Genomic DNA, 19,480 nt, shown 5'->3' on the forward strand with positions numbered 1-19,480 from the left:
TTTACTTATATAAATTAGTTTATATTAAATAATTTTACGTTTGGTTGCATTATTAAACAGATCACATACATATTATGTTTCCACAGAATATAAAAAAGATAACATTGTTTCTTGTTATTAAAGGTTTGTTTTTCAAATATAAAGGGGCTGGGGCATGAGGTCAGATAGTGAACACCATTTCCTACTGCATATCATTAAGGTAACATGAATGTTTGGGCTAATATTTTCACTCCCCTCACAAAGTGAATCAGATTCTGAAGTGAACACTCCTCGTATCTTACAAGTGAATCAGTGACTTGTGCCTTTGTTCTAATAGAAGAAATGAGTAATGACTAACCCCTGTTTGGTGCTGCCAAATTGTGAGAAGCCTGTCTAATAACATTTCAGTTTATTCCAGATATATTAACTATAGATGAGCCGCTTTGAAAGCGACCTGTGCAAAGATTTCTTGCACATAGGGGGAGGGAGGAGCAGGAGCTCGACTACACCTACCGCCACCCCCTATTTCACTGCTCAATATATTTCGGTTACAACACACAAGTGGGAATCGAGTGTTTTGCTTCCATGTGTTGGTGTTTTGGAACATCACGCTGTTTTGTTATTCTCATTGTTATTATTTATGTTAAGAATAGTCCATTGCATCTATTTAGTATGTTAGTATAATTAAGAAGTATTTTAACAAGTGTTTATTGTTAACAGCTGTTGCTATTATTACTGGGTTTGTAAAACAACTGTTATGTAACACATACCCTATAAGTGGTAAAGTGGTGACTGAGGAAAGGTTGGTAAGGAATATGGAGGGGAAGTGAGTCCATACTTCTTCTCCCTCTCCACATCTCTCTCTCTCTCTCTACCACTCACCCCCTCCCTCCCTTCCGCACAGCACTGTTCACTTAACAGGTCGCTTTCAAAGCGGCTCATATATAACTATTATTGATGTTGGTTTTGGTTAAAGATAATGTGAACAATGTAAACTTCAAAGTAATTTTGTACATTATCGTATATGCAAATGTTATTCTAGAAAAAAGTAGTTTAATTCTACAAGGATGTATATTTTAGTGAGAAGTCTCCACTTTCATTTTCCTTTAGTGGCACATGAGTGGATTAGGTGGTACAGGTTTTAGGGGCATAATCATAATAGGGTATCATAGAGATTTTAGTTTTTAATACAAACATGAAAATCACATGTATTCCTCCAGTTTAACAATTTTTCAGCAGTAATTCTTTATATTTTACAGGAACACACTTGAATGACAGATTTTAAATGAAAAATGTTTATATTTAATTTTATTGAATTCGACATAGAGAACCTGATTCTATATAACAAGATAATGATTCTAATGCAGATATGATGGATCAATATCTGCAAAAATAACTTAGGTACAGTCAGGATAGTACAATCACTAAACATTCAAGTTACTGTTAAATACTAATATATTGTAAATATAAGAAGTATGATGTTCTAAAATTAAAACTAATATTTACATTACCAATACTTAACATTTGTGGTTTTATTATTTACCAATGCACTACCAATTAATTATTAGAATAAAGTGCTTTTTCGTAAGATATTACTTAACTTTTATTTTTATTTTGTTAGTTAGTTTTATATTTTATTGCCTTACTTTCATATCATAGAATGCCAAATTGTCTTTTAGTACTGAGTTTTTTCTGTATATATATATATATATATATATATATATATATATATATATATATATATATATATATATAATGAAATATTATCCATTGAGAATTGGATAGAGTTTCTTTTTACCACCACATTTCATTGCCTCCATAACATACAAGTTGTACACTAAAATGACAAGCTAACAAATTATTTTTTCATTAGGTAATACCTCTTTAAGTAAAATATAATTCATATTGCTTGTTTTTTATCTTAATTTATTTTGCTGCAACATCTATACTAATTCCATATACCAAGTGTCATTGAATTTATGCATAATTGTTGTTTCTTTGTTTCTTAGAGCATTTAAGTCACAGAAATCTGATGTGCACAATGAAGCATAGATTACAAATTAATGAGATTTTGCTTAATACATTATCAATACATTTATTCCATCAATATAAACCACATGGATTGATCTTGAGATTAGACTGCTGTGGCAATTCGCTATTCCCTCCTACCACAGTATGGGCAACAAGTCCTGGCAGTCCCACACAACAAAGCTGTCCTTATATTTCTTAATAAGGGTTAAATATACTTGTTGAACTATTTTGTTTATTGTTCAACTTTTGATAAATCCCAAGTATACACACTCCTAGTACGTAATTAAGTCTTTTATTTTGCAAAACTAAAGCACATAATTTTATACAACATATTTGTTATCAATTTTATTAATCTCAATTTGTGAGTATCCTAATTCAACATTCAATAAATGGTTTTTGAAAACGTTGCTTATTAATTCTCTACATACTAAACAACTAGTTTTTTTTGTGTTGAGATTGTGGATACCTTTATGGGTTTTACTTAAATAATAGTTCAAAAACTGTAGTATTTTTAATACATCACATGAGGTCATAACTAGTTTAGTGTTTATGAATAAAATTGGTAAAATGCATGTAGGACCTTAAGTTTCTGTCATCAGTTATTAACGTTTGTAGGAACTCTCCACAATTCAATCTGGAAGTTATTTTATTTACAATAGAACCAAAAATGTAATAAAGAATATTATCTTTGAGATAAGAATGTTGATTATTTCCTATTATATTTCATAATACATAATTTATATATACATTAAATTGTATAAATGGCAATTGCCTTATTTAATTTCAATAAACATTGAATCGCAAAAAGTACTTGCTCCACCGGGAGTCGAACCCGGATCTCTCACTTGCCGGGTGAATGTGCTTCCATTACACCACAGAGCGCTTACTTTTTCTGATTCAATTATTTTGTATTTGGCCGTATCTGTCACATATGCGTTTAAATAAGCAAACTAACATATGATCGGAAGACCAAATACCTGTCAAACGACTTTTATTTACGTACACTAAATTGTATAAATGGCAATTGGCTTATTTAATTTCAATAAACATTGAATCACAAAAAGTACTTGCTCCGCCGGGAGTCGAACCCGGATCTCTCACTACTGAATCAGAAAAAGTAAGCGCTCTGTGGTGTAATGGTAGCACATTCACCCGGCAATAATATATATAATTATTATTACCTCTTCTTAATTTTTCAGCACATTTTGTGTTGTGCATTCATTTGTTTTAGAAACAGCCATTATTGCATTTTGTATTGTACAATAACTTCAACATTCTTTCTAATATCGCACACTGCCCTGAACATAAGATTTCTCAAGGCCAGTTGAAAGTATTTTATATTTGGGTTGTTATTATATCCTCTCCAAGATAATATGCATGTAAACAAAAGGTCCAAATAGTCTTAAGAAAAGTTATATATTAAAATATTTAAACTGTAAATCATATTAACAGCTTATTATTGATATTCTTATTGAGCATACATTTGTCAAAATCCAAGTGCAAAGGCTTCTCTAGGATGTAGCAGTATCTTTACCTCTTCAGTCTTCTTCTAACATTTCAATAGCAAGGTTTTCATTTATTTCTCTAAAAGTATTTTACATACTGGTCTCTGATATTGAAGAAATCATACAACTTATCTATGACTAAAATAAATTCAACAGTGGGTTTTGCTTCAACAAATTCTGTGTGGATATTACAAACTCTATGGCATTAACAACACCAGCACTTAGGGTTTGTGCAGCAAGCTTCGCATTGATTTTGGTATTGTGATAAAAAATGTTTGTCACCAAGTTTGTTGGCAAAACTTTAACCCTTGTTCTTTCTACATGATATTTAGTCGTTCAATATATTTAAATTTAACAATACCATCTACTGATTTTATAGTACACCTAATGTGAGCCAATTTAAGCATGTGACAAGCGTCTAGAATGACACAGACTTTTACATCAACATTGTTTAACTTACTTTCAAATTTTAAAAATAGTTAATAAGGAAGCTTAAAACCTAATTTTTTAACTACAGTTATATTTGTAGAGATACCATCAAAAGTATTGTTATGTACATGTATGCTTGATTCACATAATTTGGTAATATACATTTGAATTAATTTAGATAGACTCAGACACTATTTTTTCAATAGAAAATAATAAACTGGAGATTTCAAATTTTATCTTAGTGACACTATTTAAAAAACTTGTACTGTTGTTAGTTGTATTATATATATTTTCGCATCCCTGTTACTCGCTACTGGTTACAACGATATTCTTGGAACTAAATTCTTGGTGGAATAATAACCTAATTGGCATATGTAGTATTTTTTTTCTCTTTTGAACTATGTAGCTGAAGATTCTGCTGGCAAGCAACTTCTCTTGCTTTTACTCTCTTGCTCGTCCGTAAGTAAAATTATCATTTATCGTATTATAAATTAGTTCTTTCATGCCAGACATCTTTTTCCATGTACATTTTTAAATAGTAAATTAAGCTACCTGTGATGTTGTATTTATCAGATTTAATTGAATATTAATTGTGGTGATGTCCTTCAGACAAGACCACATTGTCATCATTATAAGTTCTCTGAATTAATGGCAAACATCTTCACAATTTTGTTTTAGGCAAGATCAAGTTCTAGTACTATGCCAACTTCTAGTACTTCAACTTAGAGTAGAATAATCCTTTTTCAATTATGATTCTAATCTTCCTTTTTGTGACTACGGCTGCAATGTCGAGGCAAGATGCTAATGCCATGGTGTGTGAGTCGACATCAAAGTGAAGGGAAGTCATTTTAAAATGTATTAAGTGATTAAGTTCATAGGTATAATTCTAAAGAACATTGCCCCCCCCCCTCCCCAGATATCCTTTTAGTTCATTATTACTCTATTTTGGCAGCAATGTGGCAAGTCATATTTTTATTTAACATCTAAAAGTGGTAGAAGGTTATATTTACAATTAAAATTATGAGTAAACTTTGCAATATTAAGTATACTACTACCTCAGAGATCTTACACCCCATGTGTTTCGTCCATTCAGTGCAAACTAAAGTTTAACTTGGTAATGTTTCATGTCCATATAGTTTTATGTAATTTCCCAAAACTTACACAACCAATAAACTTCCCTTGCTTCTAATCATGTAGACAAAGATTTTTAACCACCAAAATTATGCAAGCACTCATGATAGATGTAACAAACCAATTTGTATCAGAGACATCATGAATCAGAAAGAATGAATAGTGTGTAACAGTACAACTGGCAGGGCGCGCACCTGTGCAGTGGTGGGGATAAAACGAGGGAGAGAGACTGTGTTGAAGCATCCCTCTAGCACTGGCACAAGCAATCTATGTTGTTTATATCAATGGTTTATTTCAAGATAGATTTTCATCTATCGTTAAAGCTACAAATTTTATACAACTGTCTAGTCCTATGAGATCATTGCCAATCGTGATTGATTTTGTGCTTTTGTGCCAAGTTTTAGTTGGAAATATGATATACATGAATTCATATTATGAACAATCATGAGTATTCAAATACTTTGATAACTGCCAAATTGCTACAGACATAGTTCTTAATGTCAACATGAGATTTCCCTGTGACTATCAGTTTAGTGGCACCTAAATATAAAAAATATTTTGCAGAGATGGGCATTTTCTATTATTCCTCCAAGATAAATAAAAGTAGTGAGAGATTCTGATTCTTCATAATAAGATAAGTATTCCAATGTAGATAATAAAATAGGTCAGTATCTGCAGAACACTGCTTTCTATCACTAAGAAAGGAGGTACTTCAGTTAAGTTCTTTTTCGCCTATACCTCATTTTTATACCTAGTTCTTTCAATATATTAATTAACGATTTGTGAGGCACTCTGTCAAAAGCATATGAAGTCAAGAAAAATACTTAAACTTTTTCTTGCATGCACTGAATTTATTATATTTTCTATACATTACATATCAGCAGTAATAAGTCGACTTGCCTGATAAAACCCGTGTTTTTCTTGTTCAAAGAGTAGTAAAATGAGAGTTATTTTATTTTAGGTTTTTAGGAATTTTGGTTTATTTGTTTTAATCCATCAAACATCAATTTAATTCATTTACAGTGGCATTCAGAGCATACATCATCTATCACTGACAAGAAACTGTCCACTTTATCCTTTCATTTGCCACGCATCCCCTGATTAGCTCAGAAAACTTTGATACATCAACTTTGAGCTGTTATTATTGAACATTTGTAAAGTAATTAATAAAACTTTAAAACTAAATAAGAATGTTTAAATAATAAAAAGCATAAAGAACATCAAACAGACACTGATAAACAAAACCTATTACTCTGTTAATGAGTTTTTTCTGATATTAACTCATAAATTGACATCATTCAGTTTTGCCTTCAAATAGTTGAATTCTTTTTTAAACTTATGATTTATACATTCTAGAAGCTCTTTTCTTATTGGAATTCTTTATAAATTTGAAAACAAACACTCCAATAATATACTTTTTATTTTTGTGAGGCCTTTCTTGTTCAACGAACACATCATCAGACCCATAACAAATCATCATTCAGTTATTTGGGTCTGTGTTCCTTGAACATGAAAGGCCTCATAAAAATAAAAAGTATATTATTGGAGTGCTTGTTTTCAAATTTATACTTATGATTTATTTTGAATAGTTCAAACAGGATTACGATTACAAAATAATCTGTAAGCTAATGACAATACTCTACGTACTGCTTTGTGTCCAATCGAAAAATAAAGATTTGATTGATTGATTAAATTGTTATTGATGAAGTTAGTCAATATCACAATGCAACTAAGGTAGTTCAATTAAGTGTTTACCTAGATAATGTCTGTGCAGTCTTCTGAAAATGTCTACACAAACTTTCTTCAGAAACCGCTATTTAGATTTAAATTTAGGTTCTTTCCAATGTTAATCACATTAAATAACATCAATAGATACTTCACTCACGTTACCTACTGGATAAAACATTTTATACAGAGATTACAGTTGGCTTGAATGAGAATATTGCAAATGGCATCAAGCAATTGTTGATATTTTTATTCTCGATTACTTACCATCGCCAACAACAGAGTAAAAAGGTACTGGTACACACATTGTGAAGATGCTTCAGTCACTCTTATAGGTGTCTGTGGTGATAGTGAAAAGTGACATGCTGCTTCTGCCTGACAGAGTATATTAAGTGGCAATAGATTTAAGATCCATTCGTTAAAAGAAACAGTAAGGTTGCACCTTTGAAGACATCACTCCATAATTAGAACTTAATAGTGTAGTTTTTCTTATCTAAAATGATTGTATATTTTCAATATTTCCATTTAGATATAATTTCCTACAAGTGATGGTGTTTCAGTGACAGTGTGACTGTAGTTTCTTGGTAGTATACGGCTCCACATCAGCTGAAAGTATTTGTGGCAAATCGATATATACAAGTTAGAATTAATGCACTCTCTTGGGGAGATGTTTCTGGAAAACAATCCAGCTGATATTACCTCACGTGGACTAAGCTCCACACCTCTATCTGACCATCAATAATCAAATTTTGTTGTTAATACAGTTTTCTGTTACCCCAATATCTGATTAACCAACAATCTTTCAATAATTTACCCTTTGTCAAAAATCAAACGTGATTCACTAGTTTTAATAACAAATACATCCATGAACACGATCTGTCTGATATATCTGTCCTCATTCCTCCCTTGTATTTTTACAAAGATTTCTCTATTAATTTTTATGATTAATTAAAGGTTAATTACGCAGTTGGAGTCTACACATTATGACATATCAACTGCTATGACAAAGATCATACATAGGCAGGCCCATACTTAGACCGGATTTTTTGGAAAATTTTATCGGGCCCCACCAGATTTGTACAGGGGCGGGTGGTGATACTTGACGGGGTTCGGTTAAATATCTTTTCTGGGGCCCGCCAAAGCTGAGTACATAGGACACAGAATATTCATTTTGTAAATATACTTGCTATGGTACACGTAACAGACTGAAAAAAGAATAAAGACCTCATCACTTTTTAACCAGACTTCTTTAAAATTAAATAAGGTTTGTTAGAATAATCTATGGAATCACCAAATAAAGACCCATTTACCAATACAAGTGTTAGAGAGACTAGTGTGTTTATAGTAGTTAGTACCAACCAAATATTCCACCCTGTGAGGGTTTTGCATCTCTTGTCTCCAGACAACAAGGGGTACGAATTCATTCAAGCCTAGAACTGGCTATGTACTTTCCTGTTCTGGCAGCCCTATTTAGGCGGATTTATGCAGATATCATTGAACTTCTTTGAGATGCACTATGATTTTACTCAAAAGTATGATTTTTATATGTGTTTTTTACAATATGAAGTAAATTATTAGGTTATGTTACAAAAGAAACTAAATTTTCATCATAGAAAGAAAAAAAAATAAATCTATAGATATTGTTATAAAATTTAGTTGTAAAATACAACTTTCTGGATCACTAGTTCCTACTAAACTTTTAGCACAAATCGGGATAGCCAAATGTATTTATAAGTAATACATTGTAAAACATTTTATAACATATTTTAATTTTATTCTAAAAATGATGAAAACGTAAAATAAAAAATGGAAAGGCAGTCTTGGGACTGACTGATAGAAGTGACTACTTTTTATACCGGGCTGTGAATATATATCTTGAAAAAGTACATTTGCTAATTATTAAACGGATATTTTTTTATATTTTAAACTAATTTGAGAGACTCAATTCTTTAATATAGAAAAGTTTTATATTTTCAGTTTTATAAATATTTATACATTTTCTTTGTTATCATTTGTATTAGTTTCTACAACTTGTTCAGTATTGTTTTCACTACAATCTCGTGTTTCCGGTATAATTATTTTATTGTCATTGTCATCATATTCTAAAATTGAAATTATGGGTTTATAATAACAAATAAGAAATACAAATTCTTGACTAAAATCTTGATAAATTATATATCAAATTATATAATAAAATTATAATATCTTGTAAACACAGCATCTATTGTTGTTCCATATCTAGTCGTACTCAGTAGCGTAGCTAGAAATTTCGTTCGGGGGGGGGTCCGAAACCAGGGAGATCCTGGGGACGTTTTGTGTATTTGCCAATGAGTTCACTGGTAAAAAGTAAATACCAAAAATATGGAGCTTTGTTAACTACGCCATATAGAAAGTGGAAAGATTTAATTGGCAAATTCAATTCTCACAGCAACTCAAATTTTCTTGTATAGCTACACAGAAACTTTACGAAGTTCGATTCTGTGCGACATCACGTGATGTGATGTGATTCACAGGAGAAGAAAGATAAGGAACAAAACAGAGCTTCACTCAAGTGTATAATTGACACAGTTATATTCTGTGGAGAAAATGAAATACCCCTTAGGGGACATTGGGCAACTGACGGCTGAAAACCCTTTAGAGAAGGAGGGCAATTTTCGAGCGTTGCTCAGGTACAGATCGGTCACCGATGAAAGTTTAAAAAATCACATCTTTAATAGTGCACAAAATGCAACCTATATTAGTCTTGAAGTCCAGAATGAATTTATTGAAATTTGAGGAAAACTTACACAGAAAAAAGTTGTTCAAGCTGTAAACAGTGCAGATTGTTTTTCCATTTTAGGAGATGAAACGCTTGATGTGTCTGGAAAAGAGCAGTTTTCACTTTGCATTTGATACATTTTGAATGAAAACAAACCGATCCTGAAAAAGACTTCATTGCTTTCAGCCACATAACTGCTTTGTCTGCTGAAATCATTTACGGAACCATTTTAACCATTTGTGCAAGTGTAGGGCTTAACACGGATAAAGTCAAGGGTAAGATGGTTGTTCAACGTTTAGTGGACATTTGTCTGGCGTACATCAAAGATTTCGGGAATCACACCCCAAAGCTGTTTACGTGCTCTGTGTTGCCCATCGTCTTAATTTGGTTTTGAGCTACTCCTTAGACATCCCATACATAAGGAAAAGTTTGGGAACTATAAATGAAGTGGCCAATATGATGAGAAATAATACTCCAAGTGGTGATATGCTAAAAAACATATTGAGAATTTTGTACCAGAAACTAAAAAACCGTTTTGTACCGCCACTGTCACTACAAAGTACAAATTAGCTACGACAGTCTACAGTCGAAAATCGACATAGTAATTGACCGTGGTCACTGAAACCTTTTTGCGGTTACCTTTCTAAGCTCGGCGGACAAACATTGTTGACAGCCCGTATTACACCGAAGTGATCATGGAATGATAATAGTATTAAAAGAAGGATACATTGTATTTTAATTTGTCTTTTTATGAACTAAACCGGAAAACTATGAAACTAACGGTCGGAACATTCACTTGAAAAACTCTACTTATTAGAAGTTCGGCTACTTTGGATTTCACTGATTCAGATATTTAGGAATGAGTTATAATGACGATTTTTTTGTATCATTAAACTGTAGACGAGTGCCTATATGATTATCGAGAAAAAAAAAACAAAAATTCACTTCTCATCGAAATATACTGAGGAAAATGAAATAATACCTTAGTCAGTGAAATCGAAAGTAGTCGGAACTTTTTATCAGTAGAGTTTTCCGGTGTATTTTCTGACCGGAAGCTATTTTTTCAATTTTTCTCCGATAATTATATAGGTATTAATCAGTGTTCAATTAATACGTAAAAATCAACGTCCTAACATAATTCTAAGTACCACTTTTATTTCAACCACTCAACCAGTGAAATCCAAAATCGTCACAACTTGAATCAGTAGAGCTCTTCCTCGGTATTTTCCGATCGAAAGTGATTTTTTATATTATTTCTCGATAATTATATAGGTACTCGTGTACAGTTTAACGATAAAAAATCGTCGCCCTAACTCAATCGGAAATACCACGTTCACCTTAATCACTGAAGTCTACAGTAGTTGAAGTTCTAATCAGTACAGTTTTGCAAGTGTATTTTCCGACCGAAAGTGATTGTTCGATAGTTATATACTCGTTTACAGTTTAATGGCACTTAAAATCAACGTCTTAACTTAATTCTAAGCATTCATTTTAAGTCCTCAAGACGAATTTGAACGAAGTAGTCGCTAATGTAAACTGTCCGCCTTGCCGTGTTACGGTTCAGTTTACTTTGTGACGTCACGTGATCGCGTCCTATACAAATACCGTGATTACAACTACACTATCCGAAAGGCCGAGCCCAAATGTATCGTTTGATACTTTGTGCAAAAAGACAATTCTATTCAATTAGATCTTTTTTGTCATATTGTTTAATTAAATGTAAGGTAAGGCCCAACGCAATTGAGTAAGGGTTATAATTAATTATAATCAACAGAAACACTAATTTTCATTCAATATTAATTTACACTTCGGCTTTGTTATCTAGAAAAGATCTAATCAATTTATTTTTTATCCTTTTTTAAATCTCGTCAGGATGAAACTAGTAGTGAACTGGAATAGGAATTAATATTAACCGTGATATAATTCAATTTAGGATCCGATGATGAATTTTAAATACTGCTATTAAGATGAAGTAAGTTAATCAATTTTACGTTTGATATATTAATTAATAAATTAGTAGTTCGCAGATGTATTCATAGCAATCCGTAGACTGCCAAAAGAAGTAGTCACTTAAGGTACATAAGAAGCACGCACGCACGCATGCGCTTTCGGATATCAATATTTAGAATCAAAACTTTTTAAAATTTCTTTTACATCTTTTAGTGAAAAGAAAAATCTAAATCTCATCTTAAATCAATTTGATACTATTTAACTCATTTGATCGTCTCACAGCACATCTAATTGCATAAATAAAACAGTAATCGTTACACACACTTTTTTGATTTCTATCTCTTTTGGTACGGTAATTTGATATATGATCCAGTATTTAAAGAATTATGTTTGTGTAATATTAATATAGTTTGGACACATCTTTTTAAAGCCAATCCAGATCCTGCATTTGGTTGGTTATTTTGTTCCTGAAACATATTTTATCGTCTAGTAACATGTTTTAAATTAATTTTTAAATTGCATTTCTGTGAGGCTCTAAATAAGAAGAAATATTAACAATTGTTTCATCTGAATTAGACAGAATAGATTCATTAAAATGTACTTTTGTACGTGATATTGTATAAACTTCTATAATATACTATATCAGACAATTCTGTTTGAGGTTTTATAGAAATCATTTAACCATTTTCTAGTGCTAAATCTTGAATACAGTATATCTATTTCTTCATAAAGAAAGATGCTTTGAATGTTTTGAACTTTTTTTATATATTCTAAAAAGTTTCTCATGATAAACCACGCAATTTTCTAAGAGATAATTTTTAGCAATATCTAATTAAATTAAATTAAATTAAAAATATAAAATTGTATATTTAAAAAAAGATTTAGATCGTTCTTATTTTCTTTAAAATATCTCTTTAATTCGTTATTAATTATTTGGATTGAGATTTGGATAAATTCTTCGACATTTTTAAAGGTTTTAAAATAATTTTTCGTATTTGAACAACTTTCGAGTTGGCAAAACATGTTTTAAGATTAATTTTTAGTTCATTATATATATATATATATATATATATATATATATATATATATATATATATATATATAATATATATTTCAAACAAGTCATTTGGCTGTATGTAACACCCCCCTTTCACTAAATCTTTCTCAGGTGGATGTGACGGTGCATTATTCAAGAGCAATAGAGCACGATCACGTAGGTATTTTATTTTTTTCGAGGGATGGGGCAAATTTGTCGAAAACCCAAGAATTGAAAAGGTTGCAGTCCTAGGCTTCTTAATTTTGCCAATAACGAACAGGGGAAGTTTGTGCGTACCATCTGCGTTGCTACAAGGAGTGACTATTATCCTGTCTTTCATAAGTTTCATTCTTGACACGGAATCATTTGAAGCTGCAAGCGGTTTTCTCTGGTAACATTTTAAAGTTTAGTTCTGTCTCATCGATATTATAAACTTGGATCGGTATGAGGCGTGTTCAGAAAGTAAGTACCGTTTTATTCTACTGTCACCGAAGCACTTCAATCGGTGTTCCGCGCATGCGCACTAGTCGTACAGTCAAATTTTTTTAACCATAGACTTGGCCGCGGACTACTAACCTGCATGAAAAAGTCAGTCTCGCTGTGTTAAAACTGTCCCGTCGGAGTATGAAAACGGACTGCAAAAATCAGTGACCTTTAACGCTTCCTCTCGCGATTTAAAAGTGAAGCCAATGTCGTACAATTCTGTAAGATGCGTCAAATTAAAGCTCTTAATATTGGCAATCTATTGGTTACATTTTTAAATATTAAAAAAATTTCGAAATAATTTTGATTATTGTTTACATTTTACATAGCGTTTACAATAACAAGAAAAAAGTAGTAAGCGAGGATTTTTTTTTTTATTTTTTGGTCAGACAAAATTTATCAGCGAGAAAGTTGTGTGAAAATAGATGAATATTTTTTTTGTAATTTATCATTTTTTTATTGGAAGTTTAGTTTAGCCTGTAGTAGCATATGAAGTGATGAGTGAACGTTTCTGCCGGAACTGTAGTTGGCGCATTGGCTCACTGATACCGTATTAACTCAATAAATTAGTTTATTGTGCAATAAAAATACCTTTACGGAAGAACCAAGTTAATTTAACTAATTTATTAGTCTTAAAAATATTGTGGGTTTAATTGTTATTGCAATTATATACTTTATCCGTAGCAATAACTGTATTATTTACAACGGTGTTAACTCACTTGTATTCTATGTTTAACTAACTATTAATATTGAGCAATTACAACAAGTATAATGATTGCATTGAACTTTTTTGCATTAAAATAATATTCTTTAATACTTATAGTACTTTTTTACAATGGAGCGGCGAATTCCTCCACATCACTGGCGTCACTATCCTCTTCACTATCGCTGGTCTCAGAATCACCGATGTTTATTATAAAACTTTCGGTTGCGTCATCTATTACGTTTTCCTTCTCCAAATACTCATTTTCCACTTTTATTACCTTATCACAAACTTTTTTCCACTCTTCTACAGATATAGCATCCATTTTATTTTTACACAACTGAATTGTATCGGCTTTTTTATTGGTAACATTTTCTGGGCTACAAAGTTTTTAACTATTCCCCAAATCATCTCGATTGGATTAAGGTCCGGGTGGTATGGCGGTAATCGAAGAACTGAATGACCGAATTGATGGAGGAGGTTGTCAAAAACAAAAATTTTGTATCTGTCCTTATTGAGTTTTATTAGTTCGGTCAATTCAGGTTTTAGTAATGAAGAGTCGTATTCAATTTCATGTTCATCCAACCATTTAGTCATATCAGCCTTTTTCGAGTTTGAATTTGGAGCTTTGTTTACTTGTACGTTGTGATAAGAAGCATTGTCAATGACAACGACCGAATTTTGTGGAAGGTTGGGAATTAACTGTGTTTTTGTCCAAGTCACAAAGTTTTCATGGTTCATTTGCATGTGATAGTCACCTTCGGTTGTTCCAGCCTTCCAAACTAGACATGCATTGCGAATGAAACCCATGTCCCCTCCTGCGTGGACTATAATCGCTCTATCGCCTTTACTTATATTACTTTTGTAACCCTCTAAGCTACCATCACACCAACCTTTTCGAGTAACGTGAGTAGACAAAACATAAGACTCGTCCATATATACGACTGGTTTGTTTTCTTTTCTGATTTCTTTTATTTTTTTCAAATAATCAATCCTCTTAGCTCTTATTTCATTCCGTTCAATTAAGATTTTTCTGTTGTTTTCAATTTTTTCCATTTGAATCCTAATTCTTTAATAATTGTTCGAAGACTTGATACACTACCTTTGAAATTTAAATCTTCTGCGAGTGTGTTTTTTAATAACTTTAGCGAAGGAAGTGAACGCTCGGATTTGTAAAAATTGTAAATTTTTCTTCTTATTACACATTTGTCAAAGTCGTCAATATCTGTGACGATTTTACTTCTTTTCTTTCTCTTGGGTGTAGCAAATGAGCACGTTGTATCATCCGTGGTGTCAAGATCTTTCTTCTCTTTACGAATTTTCTTCACTACTCCAACCGAAACTCCGCAAGCTGCCGCTGTTCTTTCTATACCTTTCTTTAACGGTATGAGGTTTGGCTCAATAGTTTCGTTAAGCATGAACACGCTCACTCGCCAAATTATTTCTCTTGCCTGACTGTGAAGTTTTTTCCCTGAAGTTACCTTCGATACGAATGTTTCCATTATATAGAAGCCCGCACTAACCTAAAACACACTCCAGTAAGCAAAACTTAAAATGTTAAAAATAAAATTCGCACTAAGTTATAGGCTAAGCAATTTTCACGAAGCGATCGTCGAGGTCGCGGCAAGTGAACTGACTGAACTGGCAGGCAGGCAGGCAGGCAGTCGATATAGGACAATAAATATACCATAGAGTCCTGTGTAACGGTATATAACTTTACTGACAGTCGATGAGAGGTCCGACCGTCTATTCGCATCTATCCCGCTAGTCACAAGCGCGTGACCTTGAGCGTACGTTTGCAGAAAGCCCTTTACAATCCTCCCGCACCGCACCCCTCGCCTACCACCGCTCTCCCAGCTCGAGTCTACGGTTAAAAAAATTGGACTGTAACTGGCTATCGATCCATGCCATTTTAGTTGTTCTATGTTGTGTTTTCAGTTTTCTATCAACGTTTAAAATATTTAAGACAATTATAGTGATCCTGCCGATTGTGAGATTCGTTCTGTAATAAGATTTTTGAACGCAGGGATGTGAAACCGGCTGAAATGTTTCGTCAACTTCGAGATGTTTACGGAGAAGACGTGATGAGTAAAGGAATAGCGAGAAAGTGTGTTAGAATGCTCAATGTCGGTTGAAGAAACGTGCATGATGGGATTCGGAGCGGTCGGCCTTCTCTCGTCACCGATGATGTGGTAAGAACAGTTGACGAAAGAATCCAAGAGAGCAGACGTTTCACTATGACAACGTTATCTGTCGATTTCCAACAAATTTCAAGCACTCTTGTACGAAATTGTTATGGACAGCTTAGGTTAAAGCAAGCTGTGTTCCCGGTGGGTTCCAAAAATTCTCTCTGACGTGCACAAAACAAAGAGACTCGGAAGTGCTTTGACTTTTCTCGAGCGTTACAATGATAATAGTGAGGATTTTTTAAACAAAGTTGTGACAGGTGATGAAACTTGGTCCATCATGTCACAACAGAATCCAAACAGCAGTCAATGGAGTTGCGACACACGCAATCTCCGAAGAAACAAAAATTCAAGACGACAATGTCTGCAAAAAAATTATGTGCACTGTCTTTTGGGATCAGAAAGGTGTCTTCCTGATTGATTTTCTCACAAGAGGTAAAACCATTAGTGCGGCAAGGTATTGCAAAACCTCAAGAAAACTAAGGCGGGCAATTCAAAACAAACTGAGAGGAATCCTCAGTAACGGAATTGTTTGCTCCACGACAATCCTCGGTCCCATACCGGTAGTGACACTCAAACATTGGTTCGACAATTTCGTCGGGAGCAGTTCAATCACCCACTCTACAGCCCGGACTCGGCACCGTCTGGCGACCACTTGTTCCTGCACATGAAGCGCGAGCTAGGCGGCCAACGCTTTGAAACCGACGATGAAGTGAAAACTGCCGTGAAATCGTGGCTACATTCGTTGGCGGGACCTTCTACGAAGAGGGTATAGGCAAATTGATCAGCCGCTACGACAAATGGTGGAAACTATGTCGAAAAATAGTTTAAGGTTTGGGCTTTCATGTAGAAGTAAAATTGTGGTGAAATATTGTTTTACTTTTTTTAACAGTAGGCCTACTTACTTTATGAACACGCCTCTTAATATTTAATTTTCTTCGACAATTTCTTGGAACTCACAGAAAGCTCCTTAGCAGCCTCGGCATAAGCAGATAGTTTTTTTACCAAATATTTAAACATAGCAACATCCACGACGGTTTTTCCAGCGATCAATCCAGCCCTCACTGGCGGATTCTCTTCCGGCTTCAAGTTTTTGTCAAAAATTATTGCCTTTTTAAAAAAATTTATCCAGATATTGGGGTTCCGTTCCTTCCTTCTTGACAGACCAACAATGCTGTCAAGTTCAAGTTGTCTAGTTGTAGGTGTTTTGGAGGTTAGCTGGTTGACCTCTATCAAATTGGAAGTTAGTTTGAGTTTATTAGTTTTTGTGTTGTTAGACAATTTATAAAAGATAGACATGCTGATTAATTCAGCAAAGAGCCTGTTGCCTGCTGCTCAAAATGTCAACAAACTCCTACAGCAAAGCGGGGCCATGTCCGTGGTAGCGGTAAGGAACCAGGCCACCTAGGTAGCTCCCAAGAAAGAAGCCAAGGATGATGCAGCATACAGACCATATTCGCCTTTCAAGACCGAATTGGGCTGAGTTTGCTCTGGCTAGACTAGATGATATTATAAACTGGGAAAGAAAGGGTTCCATCTGGCCGTTGACATTTAGCTTGGCGTGCTGCGCTGTGGATATGGCACCTTGCGTTACGATATGGACAGGTACGGGGTGGTGTTCCGAGCATCCCCTCGCCAGGCCGATTGCATCATTGTGGCCGGCACACTCACCAACAATGCGTGTGACGCGTGTACAATGCCTTATCAAGCAGTTCAAGTCTAGGTTTTTTAATGTTTTTAGATTCTTAAGAGAGTTTTCGCCATCAATAGTAATTGCATATGGTTCAATGCCTTTCCTACTTTCTCTCCACGTCTTAATTGTTGAAACGCCTACATTGAGTTCCTTTGCAACTTTTTTAGGGCGATTCCCCTTTGTCGAGTCTTTGTACCTCTGCTAATGTTTCATTTAGTGAAACAGTTACGTGTTTACGTTTTCCTCCTGACATGTTGAAAAACAAACAACTCTACACTGTGTGTTAAAACTAACAAAATAAAAAACTATACAGTACATTACAAAAACACGTACGTCGATAGAAACAACACGAGAGATAGTTCAACTCTGAAGCGGGCAAGCGATGATAACCGTAAACAATGGCACGCCACGGGCGGTGAGTCATTGACAAGTCGGTATACGCTCGCGAGATCGAGCATGGTTAGATCCTGAGCGACGGACCAGCCGATGGCGGATTAGAAGGGTTTTACTGTAGTTGGTTTTATTTGCTGTTTTACGGGTGTTTATGCACACAAATGGATTCAGGTACCATTTGTATCTGAATCGAAAAGAAGTGTGTATGACATACTTATGTATGCACACACAATCTTCAAAAAGCACTTCCATTGCAAGTTTTCAACATCAATAGCCTATTACAAAAGAAACGTCTGTGTGCACAATGTTGGAGTCTACTACTTTAATGGCTATGCTCACGATAGGTCACATGTTGCCTATGATAACACCGAAGAGGAGGGTAGAGATGGGTGGTATATAACGCATTAGTGTCAGTAAAATCGTTATTCAGTGATAACCTTCACCGAGACAACGTATTATCAGTAACACCTTGTTATTTCAGTAAGTTCAGTCGTGTATTTCGTTCGGTCTACACGATAACCGGTACACGCTCTATCGGAGAGGCTCAGTAACTCTGCACTGACCGAGGTAATTGAACAGATTTTTGATCGGGTTGCGGGAGTGAAGAGACCGACTGAGCTGGATCATTCAGATGATCCGAAAGTGTCATACCACTAATTTTTAGTTGCCTCACAAAGCACCTCAAAGAACACGCGAAAGACTATAAACATTATTTCGGATATTTTCCGTCGTTATATGTTACAAAAGGTATAATACAAAAGTGTTATACCTTTGGTAACATAGAACGATGGCAAATGTCCGAAATCCTGTTATCCTTTCAAACCTTTCACCGTCAATAACAAACTTTACATGAAGACCTACGACCATTTTTTTGCTATTTTCAGACAGTTGTGGCGGTTAAAACTATAACATAATGATATCATTAGCCACGTTAAAGCTTGTTCAGGACCCAGAAGCAAATTTTGAAGCAAGAAAACCCACTAAATCTGTTCCAGCAGACTGGACTGAAATAAAACTGCAAAACGCAACGAGCCACAGTTTAAGGTACATATATGAAGAGAGACGAGTTTTTGGTACTAAGACATTAGAGGAGGTTATCAATAACAGGAAGAAAGCTACCGATGGGGAAGCCATCAACTGACTTAAAATTTGTTGGCTCCGGTTTAATGAAGTTAATCCGTTTTAAATAATGTTTAAACATACCTTCAAGCAGGATGAACTTTTTAGGACTCTGAATATCAAACTGGGAAAAGTAGGAAAAACAAGAAAACGTCAGCCTCAACAAAGGCCTTAGCTGAAACCCCTTTTGGAATTGACATCTACTCTACCCTACTCACCGACCTGTCACGCTTGCTAAGAAAATAGCATGCAGTCAATGTTTTAATACATACTTATTCAACATCACAACTTCTTTAGAACCCTACCTTAGGTTGTTTGAACACAATCTAACCGTGCTAAAAACAATAAAGAAAGTGATG

This window comes from Homalodisca vitripennis, chromosome 2, assembly GCF_021130785.1.
Source record: "Homalodisca vitripennis isolate AUS2020 chromosome 2, UT_GWSS_2.1, whole genome shotgun sequence".
Taxonomy (NCBI): domain Eukaryota; kingdom Metazoa; phylum Arthropoda; class Insecta; order Hemiptera; family Cicadellidae; genus Homalodisca; species Homalodisca vitripennis.